General features: G+C 37.5%; 1 long non-coding RNA gene across 1 annotated transcript; it reads right to left on the reverse strand.

The window, feature by feature from the left end:
• Positions 1-4984: 4984 nt before the first annotated feature.
• On the reverse strand, positions 4985-13592 carry LOC121666821. Its single transcript, XR_006016808.1, has 3 exons — positions 13261-13592; positions 9519-10165; positions 4985-5680 (listed from the first exon to the last, which is right to left on the reverse strand). It is a non-coding gene; the product is annotated as an uncharacterized LOC121666821 (long non-coding RNA).
• Between the last annotated feature and the right edge of the window lie 263 nt (positions 13593-13855).

Consider the following 13855-nt stretch of genomic DNA (forward strand, 5'->3'; position numbering starts at 1 on the left):
ACATTGCTTACCACCACACATTTTGAAACTACAAAATAATGTCCTAGAAAAACAAACTCAGATCAGTAGATGGAAGAGCCAGCATTGATTTAATATGGAAAATTTACACAGAACACAAAGATGGTAAAAACATGCAAATCCATCTATTAGGGCTAATCAAGTAGGGACAGGGTATTTCCAAGAGACATATAAAAGAAAACATCATCTTGGCTGGATTCAAATAGAACTAGAAAAACAAGGCTGTTGAAGATTCATAATTCTGCTTAATTATGTTCTAGTTCTGCAGAACCCCAACATCAAGAGGTCGGGTACATCGGATGAAAATTTCTCTTTTGAAAATACAAAGACAAGCAGGTGTTGCAAATCAGCTGTTCCAGTATAACATAAAGCAAAATAATACTACACTCTGGTATCATCTGTGTTCAACCGAGTCTAATGAACTCAAGACAGCTATGCAGTAAAATATAAGCATCTACAGAAGAATGAGTAAAACAACTTTCTATAATCCAATGACTGTATTTACCAGATCTGTGGTGGGTATGATTGGAACTTCTAGCTCACCTATGGACATCTAGACCGGAACACATGGGTGTAGTACCAGCCAAGACGTCTGTACAGTCTGGCACATGCAGCTGAGGACCTACAGGAGACTTAGGCTTTCTGTTCTGGTATCTACAGGCCAGGTGGAATACCCTACACAATCTTACTAAAACATGTGCAATTTAGGCTTAATACCTATTGGACTAGGTCAAAACCTGTACTGAACCAAATTCTAATGGGTATCTACTGCTCCCACAGTCAAATTTGGTGAAACATCTAAAGCAGAAAAAGATTCTCAAATATTAATATAAATTCTCAGTAGAAAAAAAATAAGACCCAAACACCCAGTGCATACAGTCCTCCCTTTGTAAGTAGTCTTTGTCATTGTCTAACAAGGAGAACTCAGAAGAGAATATAACAAAGGAAATCATCATACACTAACATCTAAAAATCCTTTTTTATAGCAGAGTAATATTCTTTCAAATTATTTGCTTGCAAGAGGCCACCGACCATTATGCACACCTATTACTACAAAAGAGAAAGGTAGCAAAACAATGTAACTAACTGTTGCCACATTGTGAATTGAAACCAGTAATAAGTAAAAATTACAATCCCAAATTTGTTTTATTGGTTTATCACTGGAAACCATGTTCTATTATTAATTGAGGATGTTCCCCTACATGTTAGAAACTCTCCGGAATAATAGCAGAAAGAATAAATGAGTATTTATGGAATTGCACAAGGGAAAAAAATGAACTGGCAATACATTTCTTTGCCTACTACTGGGAAAAGTGGGCAGGATTTCCCTTTCACTGATGGGGAGTAAAATCCTTCCTAATATTAAAGTGATCCTGAATTAATGAGCTGAAATAGAATGCACTGGTACATGAGATATATTTTGCGTAATGAAAACTGCAGCTAGGCATGTTTGAAATAATTTACTAAAAGATCAGTAATTTTACCCCATGCCCTAAAGCTGAGGAATTTTGAAGTAGAAAAGAACTATATAATCTAATTAAGTTAATTCCAAAGTTTTCTCAATTGTACATTAACCAGGGCTTTGGTCAGCCTACCTTTAAATACATTAATGAGGCTATTTTCTGGGTTGGAAAATATTCCACAACCTGCCAGAACACAGGCAGGAAGCTGTTCCAGCTATTTGTGCTTCAGTGATGTCATCTCACTTCTTCACTGTTATGCCCTATCAACAGCTATGAGGTTAAACATGAGGGTGCTGACTCTTACTGTGGTGTAAGCGTGTGTAGTATACATTACTGAAGTTATTTTCATCACCCTTTGCAAATGGAAATTTTTACAGCTCAAGTGTTGCATGCAGGTAATCCTACATGCCACGGAATGTGGTGCACACTAATAAACTGCTTTGCCCCACTAGGTTTGATTTGTAAGCCACTACTACTGACTGATGTTCTTTGCAATCTGTAGCAATGTACCTGTGGTGAAGTATTTTTATTAGCAAGACGATGCAGACGAATGCCTAGTGCAGAGTGTATTGATGATATAACAATTTGTACATAACAAAGGTGAGTGAGCATTTGCTAATGGAATTATTTATTTTACTGGTAGAAGAATCCTTCTGACTAAATCTAGTTCATATAAATCTATTTACTAAATTTGCTTTAGACTGTCATTTGCTCATTGTCCAAGAGCAGAAACCCTATCATTAAAAACCTAGGAGTTCATGTATCCTCTCTGTTTATACTAATGGGATTTTATCTGTGGTTCACCTGCAGGTTGACATTATAATATATAAATCCATTTTGCATTCTGCTGGTTTCACCTTTACCTGAAAGCTACAGTAGAAATATATTATGTGGAATTTTCTGTTGCATTTGTCTTTGGCCTACTGTCTTTATCTTCCCATAGTATCTGAAAAACTTTTTTTATTAATTGCTTTCCATTTCCTTTTCCATTTTGAAACAATCTCTGAAGTAAAATTCAGTTCAGCCTACTTCAAAGGGCAAAAAATAAGATTGTAAATTCAGTAAATATCCTGTACCTGGAAACCTGGAGACAAAATGAAGAAGTATCCTTCTGTCATGGCTCTAAAGTTCTGTTGACCTTTTGCTCGCTGTATCAGACAGCCTTCAGATTCCTCAGTCAGAGTCATTCAATGATTTTTTTTAACTCCTCCTTATACCTCATCGGTTAGTTTTGAAATCCATTATTAACACTGTACTTGACCTATGTAGCTCATGAAACAATTAATATTTCCCTCTTTTGCACTGCACAGGCTGCAAGGTTATGTCTCTGCCACCACACAAGCTTGGAGCTGGCTGCAGCACACTGCTGTGTGCTGAAGCCCAGTCAACTGAAAACCTGCACTACATTTCTACCCCCAAACCTGGACCAAGTGTGGAGCAGAGGAACAGGTTGCCCAGACGTGAATCAGACAGGGGAGCACTGTGGATGGCTTAGAGCAAAGATTCGTGCACAGCCAGTGCCTCTGTCGGCAGAGCCTGATGGAGCCTTCCTTCAAAATTTAGCCTGAGTTTGAGCCAGTGTACAAAAGGCAGGGCAGACAAAGCCTCAGTCAGCCCTTTTTCATCATCCCTCAATTTAAAGCGGAGTCTTCAATTTCAGATGTTTCCAACAGTGGGTTCAGAGCAGCTTCAAAGGGCTCTAGTTCTGCCCAGTCTATCTGAAGATGAGGTTGTCTGAGAAGACCCTACATCCTCCCCTGAAAAACTGTTTCAATAGAAGCACAGATAAAATTTATTCATACAGTTCTTGTAAAAAAAAGTGCATAAAAACCCCAAACCTCAGAATCATAACACGGGTATTCAGAAATAGCCATCTGTCAAACAGCCACTGCAGCAACAGAAACAATATTGAACCTGAATTTCTGTTAGCATTTCCTTCTGCTGCATTATCACAAGCACAGGTGCCTTGTGATGTTGGCCATATTCTTTTAGGAAACCAAAATGTTTGAAGTCACCCTTAACAAAAGCCTTGGGCACAGACAGCTGCTTTCTAATGAATGTTAAATATCATCTGAGATTATTTCCATTAAATTTTATCAAAACCAAATGTATTCTTTTAGCAATGAGACATTCAAGACCCTCAAGGATCTCTTTTTAGAGGGTCTAAAGAAAGTAAATGGTATCCAGGAAAAGAACTGCCATTGAAACAATTCCCTAGATTTCTTGTAAAAGCTTAACAAACCAAAATGCAGCCCAGGATGACTTTTCTCTGTAATTCCCAATAGCATACCCAGACTGTTCTGCAGATGTGTCTTTACCATAGACAGCAACAGTAAAGTGTGGCGAGTCTCCTTATAGGGAAATCAGAAAAGATGATAGATGGAAAGGAACTTAATCAGGCTGAAGTGCATTTCAACAGCAGGTACCATGCTATGGGAGCAGAAAGGTAACAATGATTTCAGTCTGCAGAGAAATGTTGATTTATGCTCAGACTCAATCAGACTCTGCACAGGTTGTGAACCTGTTCATATCTGACCTTTCTGACAAATTTGTGCTGAGAGAATCATCTCAGAAGGAAAAGAAGTAATTTCCTGTAGTAGTCTATTAATACTACTGTAAATGGTTTCTTGTCTTATAGAATCTTTCTAAATATGTGGACTTGTGCTATGTAACACAATAGGGTCCCAATCTCACCAAATTTTGATGAAATATGAATGCATATACCTGTAGAAGCATATGGGCAGACAAAATAGGTTTTTTTCAATATAGTCTACTTAGTCAACAATTATACTAACATATCCCTGTGTGTACCTAGTAGTAAAATTTTACCTGTCCCTCAAAAACTTGGAATAAATGAACATCCATCTGATAAGAAGTCAGTCCCAGCAGAACGTTCCAAAACCAATTCCAAGCAAGCATCTTTATCATTCATCAAATTGAAAACATTTCACTGAGACTATTCAAATTCAATAAACTCTAAAGAGCTGTTGACATAGATTTTTCAGCCATTGAGAAACAAAAGTCCTTGTCTCCCTTTCTTTATAATAAAAGACCTTGACTTTGTGAGGTTGGAAAACCCTATTTTGAAGAAAATGAAGAAAAACTACAAGTCAAAAACCTGGACTGAGAATTCTGTCTTTCATTTTCATTCTATTCTTAAATTACTTGGCCATTTGCTTTTTTAAAGAAAAGCCTTAAACTTTGGATAAGAAAAAAGCAGAATTTTCAGGCAGCATGGAACAGTGGACACTGCTATTTCCAGACTTTTTCATCTTTCCAGTTTCTTTGTACCGGAGAAGACAGTACATTCTGAGGGCAGATATCCCAGAGATAAACAGTGATCCTGAGTAACTGGTTTATTAATTTAATTTTCTAGTTTCTAAACCCACCTGTTATCCTGACAGATAAGTGCTGATTAAGGAAAATTAAAACACAAAATTAAAACCAAGCAAAAACAGTTAATCAAATGCTAAACAAAATAAATGGGTCTTGCTTCCTGGTCCTGAATTCACTGAAATTAATCATTGATTAGATTCTACTCCATTGCCACCTGCTTGCCAGTTAATAATGCAATCTTTAGTAATTTTAAGTTTTCATGTTTCCATTCCTAGGCATGAGGTACAGTAGGCAACAGAAAGCAATTTAGACAGTGCCATTATCTATCTTCAGGCTAATTTATTAAAGATACTTTCAAACAGGTTCACTTATTTCCCTTTATCCAGTCTTCCCAAGAGAATGAGTTTTATGTGATGGGGAGAGGTTGGCATTTTAGGGGAAGTGGGAGGAAAATGAAGCACCTTTGGGTAGGCCAACTGTTGAACCTGGTAGTATCCAAATAAACTCAACTGAAGCTTCACATTGCGAGTTACACTGAGAAACAACTAGTAAAACACAGCCACACTGAGGAAAGCACCTCTGCTTGCTCAGTGGGAGACATTACTATGGAAACTCTCATGTTCTTGAACAGCTCAGTGAACTCACATGGAGAGAAGATCCTAGATACCCCAGCTATAGGAAAGCTTTAATTGAACATCATGACCCTATTAAAAGATATGTAGGAATTTCAGTTTAATTCTTTTTCACACTCATAACAGCACTTACCATTCGTGTTTTGGTGTTTCACAGACTCAGAGAATGGTGCAGGAGATCAGGAAATCCAACCTCTCGATGCAGGTCCAAAGCTGTTTTCTCTGTGTAGTCTGTGGAGGAAACAGGGCTCAGATACTCTGGACTTGTAGGAGTCTTATATGCCAGTCATTTGAAAAGTGTCATTGAGACAGCAGAGTTCTGCTTTTGTACATTGAAAATTGACTCTCTGGTGAGGAGCATGCTGAGGAAGTTTAGTAAATGTAATATGGGGAGAAATTGCACTGGAATTGAAAATTGCTTGAAGTTTATTATGAAAACTATTTCATGTATGACAAGCAGAAACAAGGAAGCTCTTGCTTATCAGGCTGCAATCTGAAAGTGGCCGTTCCTATGGGGGTCTGAAAGTCTCTTCACCAAAGTGAATATGTGTGCTTATTAATTATATGGTGAGGCAACCTGCATTGAACATAAATTCATGGCATGATACCACATTAAAATGCCATTAAAATAGCAGGTGTCTGTAGTACATTTTTGTCAACAGAATAAGTAATAAAAAGTCTGTACATTATAGTTTAGCAGTTTTGAAGTGTTAGTGAGCAGCATGGTATAAACCAGAAAATTCAGAGACTGTAGTAAAAAGTGCTTTCACATGACTGGAACAAGATTGTAACATTTTATCAGACAAAAAGAAAGTAATACATAAAAATCTACAGATACAGTAGATGTTAAATTTATATTTTGACTTTTAAAGCAGAACTGTTTAAAGATCAATGCAAATATAGAAAATCTCCAATATTGTGATCATGTCTACCACTAAAATGATCTTTTGTACTGAGATGTCACTGCCAACTATGTTTCTTTTTCCCTTAAAACGTTAAATTTAACACCTTTATTTTTTTTTTTCTATTTATTCCATGGATTTAGTATAGCTTTAGCCTTCAAACTTTTTATCTTTGGATGTTACCATTCAATCATGAAAAGATTTGGTGGATAAATGAAATAAAATGAAGTAAGTGTTCTTAAACAGAAACAAATCTCAAGATTTCAGGATGATAAGGACTGTATTACACTCATAGAGTGTAAAATATGCCCACATGACCCTATTTTATTCCATGGAGTTGTGCAAGTGAGAAGAAGAGAAAAATTTAAAGGTAGTGGTGTTCAACAGCTGGTCTATAACTTGAACTATGACCCTCTAATAACACTGTTGGATTTATGACTAACAGAACATTTTTCTTTTAACCATTCAAGAGCTTGGTCTTGAAAAAACCAATTATTTAGCATAACACTATTGCATGTCAGTTTATTTCTGTGTTTTTCTCTCTTCACTACGTTGATTCCTCAGGTGTGCTGCTGTGTAGAAGTAAAACCCCTCTGTGCAAACATGCCATTAAGCAGTGGCCATAAAGGAAAGTGCATTTTGCAGCCCAGACATTGCTAATACTTTAAAATCTTTGTGCTTTTGTTGATACAACAGCTCACACTCCTCTCATTAATGTAATCTAATGTCATCTTTGATTGAAATTCCACTCCATCTGCCCTCCACTTTTCTCTTAGCTGATCCTTTAAGGCACAAGCAGGAAGGGGAGCTTGAAACATTTTACAGTAGTTTGGTGTATGATCTTTAAGGCTGTTGTAGACTGTAATGCTTTCTAAATGCTTATCATCTTTAAACCCCTACACTTTTTATCCTAAAGGCAAACCAAAAAGAGGCTTGAAAATCACAGCCACTCAATTTTTCTGTGGATATTTAAGGGAGAGAGGGAAGAACTTATCAGTGCTAGATTTTTCACTTGCTGCCTTGGTACTCCTAACACAGTGACATATACAATTTGGGTGGAAATTCATGGCTAAAGAATTTGGGTGGAAATTCAAGAGCTAAAGCTGGATTGCCTGAAAGGTTTTCTATGTAGCCATAGCTGTTATAGCATTGAAATTACCTGTCCAAATCCCTCTGCTTGCACATGGCATGAAGGGACTTGACTTAGTGAAGGGGTAGATGAACAGGGTAGAGATGCAACTCTAAGACACCTTGAAAAGCACACTTGGCACACACGATGCCTTAGGTTTTAACTTTTGTATTTTTCAAATCCTGTACTGCCTAGTGTGTAACTCTGAAGTTTCTTGTAGCCTGTTAATATCTGCTCTCTCATGCTAGGTAGACATAACAAAGCCTCTCCAGGCCTGCTCTCCAAGGACACTCAGACTGTCCTACGCCCAAAAAGTATAAACTAAAGAGCCTCTGAGGGGGGCAAGTGGAGGGGAAAATACATCATTAACTGAAGCTTTAATTGGAGAATTAATCCTGATATGCAAATGAACCAAACCTAAAAAGTATGAAGAACTTGTGACCTGTTGTCCATCATGGAGTCCATTTTGGCAGTAGCCTCTGGCTCCCCAGGGGGTACCTTGAAGGCCCTTCAAATAAATACCTACCTTTATTCCCTTATTCTTGTCTAGTCTCTGTTTTTAGGTGGTGACTTCAGGCATCACGCAAGAAGATGAAATGGAGTGGAAAACAAGTGATCAAGTGAGCAAGTTGCTCTGCACAAGTCCTGGTAGGTCTGTACATCCAGAGAGCAAAACTGATTAAGATGAGATCTTCCAGAGCAGCAGTGTCGGCAGATGAGCCAGTGTCCTACAACCAGCCTTAAAGACCACAGGAGCAAAACAGTCAAATGCTGCCTGCTTGCAATGAGTGTTTCACATTATAACAGGTGCTTCTTTCATTGTATTATTTAGCATTTCTGTTGTAACATATTGGATTTACATGGCAAGGTTGGGGTTTTTTGGGGGGCGGGAGGGAGCCTGAGGGGCAGGCTATAGGGGCTTCTGTGCGAAGCTGCCAGAAGTTTCCCCCATGTCCAACAGGGCTAGGGCCAGCTGGCTTCAACACAGACCCACCTCTGGCCAATGCAGGACTCTGTGAAGATTTGAAAACTTTGTGTAGGTGCTGTAGTGTTATGTGCTCAGAGAAACCAGTGGATAGGAGAAAGTGCTCTGGCCTTTATTGATTTCCATTTTTACTGACTATTTTACCGTCTTTTTATTAGAAAGTAGTTTCACTGTTAACCTTTCATACCTACTACCCTGAGGATAGCAAGATGAAAAATATTAAATGTTATCCTTTTCCTTTAATAACAGAAATTGGATATTTTGTTTGTAAGAGGGAAACGATCTCAGTTCTGGAGTTCATTTCACCATGCAACAGAAAATATGCTTGAATATGTAATTTCTATTTACATCTACTTTTACTATTTTCCCATAAAAGGATAAAACATATCATTTAATCATGTATGAGGTTCTGAACAGATACAGCCTTATCTACACTTTAGGGTACCTAATTGGTATTTCTAGTGCTTAGAAAGATTAAGAGAAAGAAAACTGTATTTAAATATAAATAGCATGTGGTTGGCTAGAAATTATTTGCATTCATGTCGTGAAGTGATTTACAAGATAAGGTTGATATAATTATCTTTTTCCAGTAGCAATGGGTTTTAGTCCTGTGTTCTTTTCTAATGACCAAACTATGAACTGTAAAATCCTGTGCAAAATTATTTACCAATGTGAATTATTTGCTTCTAAGTGGTATCAGCTCTACGAAGACATTCAAGTCAATTTAACGTATAGATAATAGCATATACATGTACTGGGTTTGTCTGGCATTGGTAAAACAGACTTGACGTAAAGAAATTATTTTAATTTATTACCAATCAAATCAGAGCGGGATACTGAGAAATAAAACCAAACTAAAAAATGTGTTTTCACCTCCCTTCTTCTTTTCACCACCCTTCACCTTCCCTTTTTCCTGGTTTTAACTTTACTCCCAGTTTTTTCTACCTCCTTCCCTCATAAGCTCAAGGAGCCAGGAGAGGGGGGCTGCTGTCTGTTCATCACACCTTTCTGTTGCTCATTCCACCTCAGTGGGGGGACTCCTCACAGTCTTACCCTCCTCCAGCATGGGGTTCCTGCCACAGGAGACATGAATTCCAACACGGGTCCTTCCCACAGACTGCAGTTCTTCCAAACTGCCCCAACATGGGTCCTTTCCACGGTGTACAGTCCTTCAGGAACAAACTTTTCCAGCATGGATCCCTCACAGGGTCACAAGTCCTGTCAGCAGAGCTGCTCCGACATGGTCTCCTCTCTCCATAGGGCCACAGGTCCTGCCAGGAGCCTGCTCTATCATGGTCCTCCGTGGTATCATGATGACAACCTACTTCAGGCATCCACCTGCTCCACCCTGGGGTCCTCCAGCTGCAGGTGGATCTCTGTCCTGCCATGGACTTCCCTAGGATGCAGGGGCACAGCTGCCTCACCAAGGTCTTCGTCATGGTCTTCTGCATGGGCTGCAGGAGAATCTCTGCACTTGCATCTGGAGCACCTTCTCCTCCTCCTCCTCCACTGACCTTGCTGTCTGCTGGGCTGTTTCTCTCACAAATTCTCACTCTTTCCTTCTCTTGTTGCACTCGTTTCACCACACTAACTGCTTTTCCCTTCTTAAATCTGCTATCCCAAAGGCCAAAATGTGCCCTGGAAAGAAAATACCGTCTGCTTCACATCCAGGTCTTCAGATTACTCTAGGAAATTTATCACTGCAAAAAAAAGACAGGTTTTTGTTTTTGTTTTTGTTTTTTTTTAAATCAATCCTTGTAGGCTTTGTCAGTGTGATCTGGAAGCAATGTTTGCTTTCTGCCTCACATCTGGAGAATGGATAAGGAATTGGCAACAACTATCTGGAAGTGGGATAGTATTTAATAGTATTTAATTAATTCTTATCTAATTTTTCAGTAAAGGACAAGAATAAATCTTACCAGTTGGGAAAAAATGTCCTTTCACTAGCTGCCTCTTTTAAGAAGTAGTGACACTTTAAAATGTAACTATTCTAAATGGTGGTCAGAGACACAACATCAGTGTTCAAAGGCTGTCTCACATAGGGTTAGACTACTTCTCAGTAATCTTTATGTCTGGAAATGTTTTTATGTTTTAAATCAGAGATAGCATGACTGCTTCAGGGGTAGCAGTCAGATTTCTAAAAGTAGACATCCACTTTCCACTATTGAACTCAAGCTATTAAATAAGAGATATTACTTTCAGAGGGTTGTTTCATGCTTCATGTTGAAATGCATTGATCTCAGTCTGCTTTCTAATGGCCCAATTTTCCACATCAGAAAATGAGTATAAAAATAAAAGAAAATACTGTAGCAGTTTGCATTTCTTAACAATTTGGTTAGCTTTCTCAGTACAAAAAGAAAATAAGACAGAATGCGACTAAAGAACAATTTGCTTTCATCCATCAAAAGGTCTCATCATCAGGGCAAATCATGGCAGTAGGTCACATGCAAGAATTTACTTTCCTTTTATTACTTATGAGATTAAAATAAAAATGTCCACCTGTTCCAATCCATCTGCTTTAATAGAGAGTGAAACCTACTTTAAAAACATACAATAAAAAGAAGAATATATGAGCAATTTAGAGCTCTATAAAAATGGCACAGTGAGAGATCTCAGAAAATTACCAAGGAATGGCAATGCTAATTTATCTGTGCCACAGAATTTTAGAAGTTATTTTCAGAATTTAGCTCCTGGTTTAACTTAAAGCTGTTGCTTAAAGAATTCTTGAATGAGACAATTGAGCAGTTGCATGTATTTGTTAACAAGAAGATTTACACTGCTGTAGTAAAATCTTAAATAACTAAGAGATACATTATTTTGTCATGCCAAACATGTAAGGGAGGCAGACAGGGGGGACAACCGTTTTACATGAGTCTTAAAGGAAAGTTAATCAACTGTCAGAATTTAAATGATGTTGTCTGTATGGATACTACATCCAATGAATCCCAAAAACATTTATGGACCTCTGTGAAAGCATTCAAAAAAATCTGTTACACAGCCAAGTGCCGCAAATGAAGAGAATGAACCTTCATTTACACATACAATATGCACACACACACACGTCCTTCTCATCAGAACTTCTTCAACTCATGCACTAGTGCTCTGTGTTGATGCAGTACAAAGGCGTTACAGTGCCTGAACCAGCATTTTTTTTGTCTCCTCGAAATGTGAGAGAAGTGTTGCTCATCATTCCAAATACCAGCATACAAGTTTAATGAATTGTTAATTTCCTTTCATTGGATCAGGGAAACCTTGATAATAATGTTTGTATATACAAGGAACACATGGAATCTGGAGGAATGCTTCACACACATTTAATTTTGACTACACTGATGGGATGCCTTGCAAGTATTTTCTATTCCTGTTCATAAAAATCAACTTTTCCTTGACAATTAAATACCATTGAAATATATTATAATAGCTATAATGACAGCAGTTTTACTGTAAAGAGAGGGCCAACTTCTCAGCACCCCAAAGGCTATTTTAACAGAAAAGAGTAAAATAAGGCTAACTTTTAGGTCTTATCAGGCTAAACTTTCACAGACCCCCACATACTGCAAGCCAGTGCTGCAAATTCCTTTTGGAAATGACAGGCTCTGAATTGCTCTTACAGCATTCTGTGGCAGACTGACCTTGTAAACCTGAAAGACATGCGAAGCAAAATGGATGCTCCAAATCCTTAATCAATCAACAATGGAAAGCAGTCTTTACACTAATCTTGTCAAGTTACTTTAATATTGTAATATTATCAATGATTTACAACTTTATCTACAATTATATAAATTGCAATATTATCAGCTATTTTATCTCATTGATTTTTTTATGAGATGTAGTATGTGAATTGTTACGAAACCAGGAAATATTTCTTGATACAAATCATAATATGCAGGAAGGGAGTAGACAGGTAGTATGTTAATTCAATAGATTGTTTAAACACTTAACCATGTCTGAACTGAGAAATATTGATCATATTTCAATAATAACATATTGAGGAATCCTTCTGTAATCCTGGATGAACTTGAAACTGTGTTTTAACCTAAATTCTTGTAAATACATGAGATAATAAAATAAGTAAAGTGATGAAGCAGTCCATATGTATTACTGGGGTTAGAAGATAGGAAGGAGTAGAGATCCCCAGGAATGACTCTAGAGGTTTGTTTCCATTTTGAACATTCCTCATATTTAAGATTACATAGACATTTTTGAGAGTACATGCACTGTCTTTTACTTATTCTTTTAAACAAATCTGTGTCAGGCTACACTGAAAAGAATCTTGGTACCCAAAGTTTGATAGTATGTTCCTTGGGGTCCCTAAATTCATAAAAGAATGAAAAATAATATTTTCAAGAAAACAATTTTATTTTGATGAAAAAGGTAAGCTATATTGGCCATGCTCCTGGCAGTTTTTCTTTCACTGTTTTCTGTTTAAAAATATTCATAAAGTTTATGAACAAATAGATGCAGTTAAGTAAATCAGAAGCAGAACACTAAATGCTAGCAATGAAATTATATCTTCCCTGATGCTTTAGCAGTGGACAAAAACTTGCAGAAGTACAAAAGGAATTTTCATCTCTGTTTAAGCAGCAGTATCCTGAAAAATGCCAGACTTCAACTGAAACTGATTATAAGGAGTTATGGGAAGCTAAAGGAAAATGTTGAAAATATATAAATTATGGAAATAAGATCTTTAACACCCATTTTCTTAGATTATCTGAGTGACAAACTAGAGCCTATACATTAGCAGATCTTCACAATATGATTCTCTTAAAGAACCTGTTCATATCCCTTTATTTACCTCTCTTTATCTGGAGAACAAAATGGTCACCCAACATGGATTTCTCCAGACAGTTGGATTTGTTCCCCTTTTTCTCCTGATGTCTATGGATGAGTAGCAAAGGTCCTGAGGTCTGCTGGCAGGCAATAAAGTGCATATTTCATTTGTTGGGTAGGATGCTCTTTGTTAGAGATGACAGCTTCTTGAGGCTGAGAGACAAAAGGATTTGAAGTGAATGGAACTGTTCTTGATATTAGAGGCTTTTTCCAAGGGAGGCAGAGTTGGTGAGAGCAGAGTTTTAACCTGTGATGCAATATAAAAACAGACAGACAACCACTGCCAGCAAGGCAGAATCTGAGTTATCACAGCTTCTGAATGGTGCTATATTGTCAAAAGTTTACAATTTGAGCTTTGGATTTGAGTGTCTGGCTGTCAAAAAAAAAAATCTCTATTTCTTCCAATTTGTTCTAGAATAACTTTCTTGTATTAATCCCATTGAAGAGTTTGATTTTGGGTTCAGCATTTAATGACAAGATCTGAGTGGATGACAAAGAGAATAGCTATTCTTCCTGAGGGATTGCAAGTAACTTGTCCAAAGGTAACTATGCCTGTATAG

The sequence above is a fragment of the Corvus kubaryi genome, unplaced genomic scaffold (genome assembly GCF_017639235.1).
Source record: "Corvus kubaryi isolate FWS band 111438036 unplaced genomic scaffold, C.kubaryi_AGA036_p1.0 133, whole genome shotgun sequence".
Classification (NCBI taxonomy): Eukaryota; Metazoa; Chordata; class Aves; order Passeriformes; family Corvidae; genus Corvus; species Corvus kubaryi.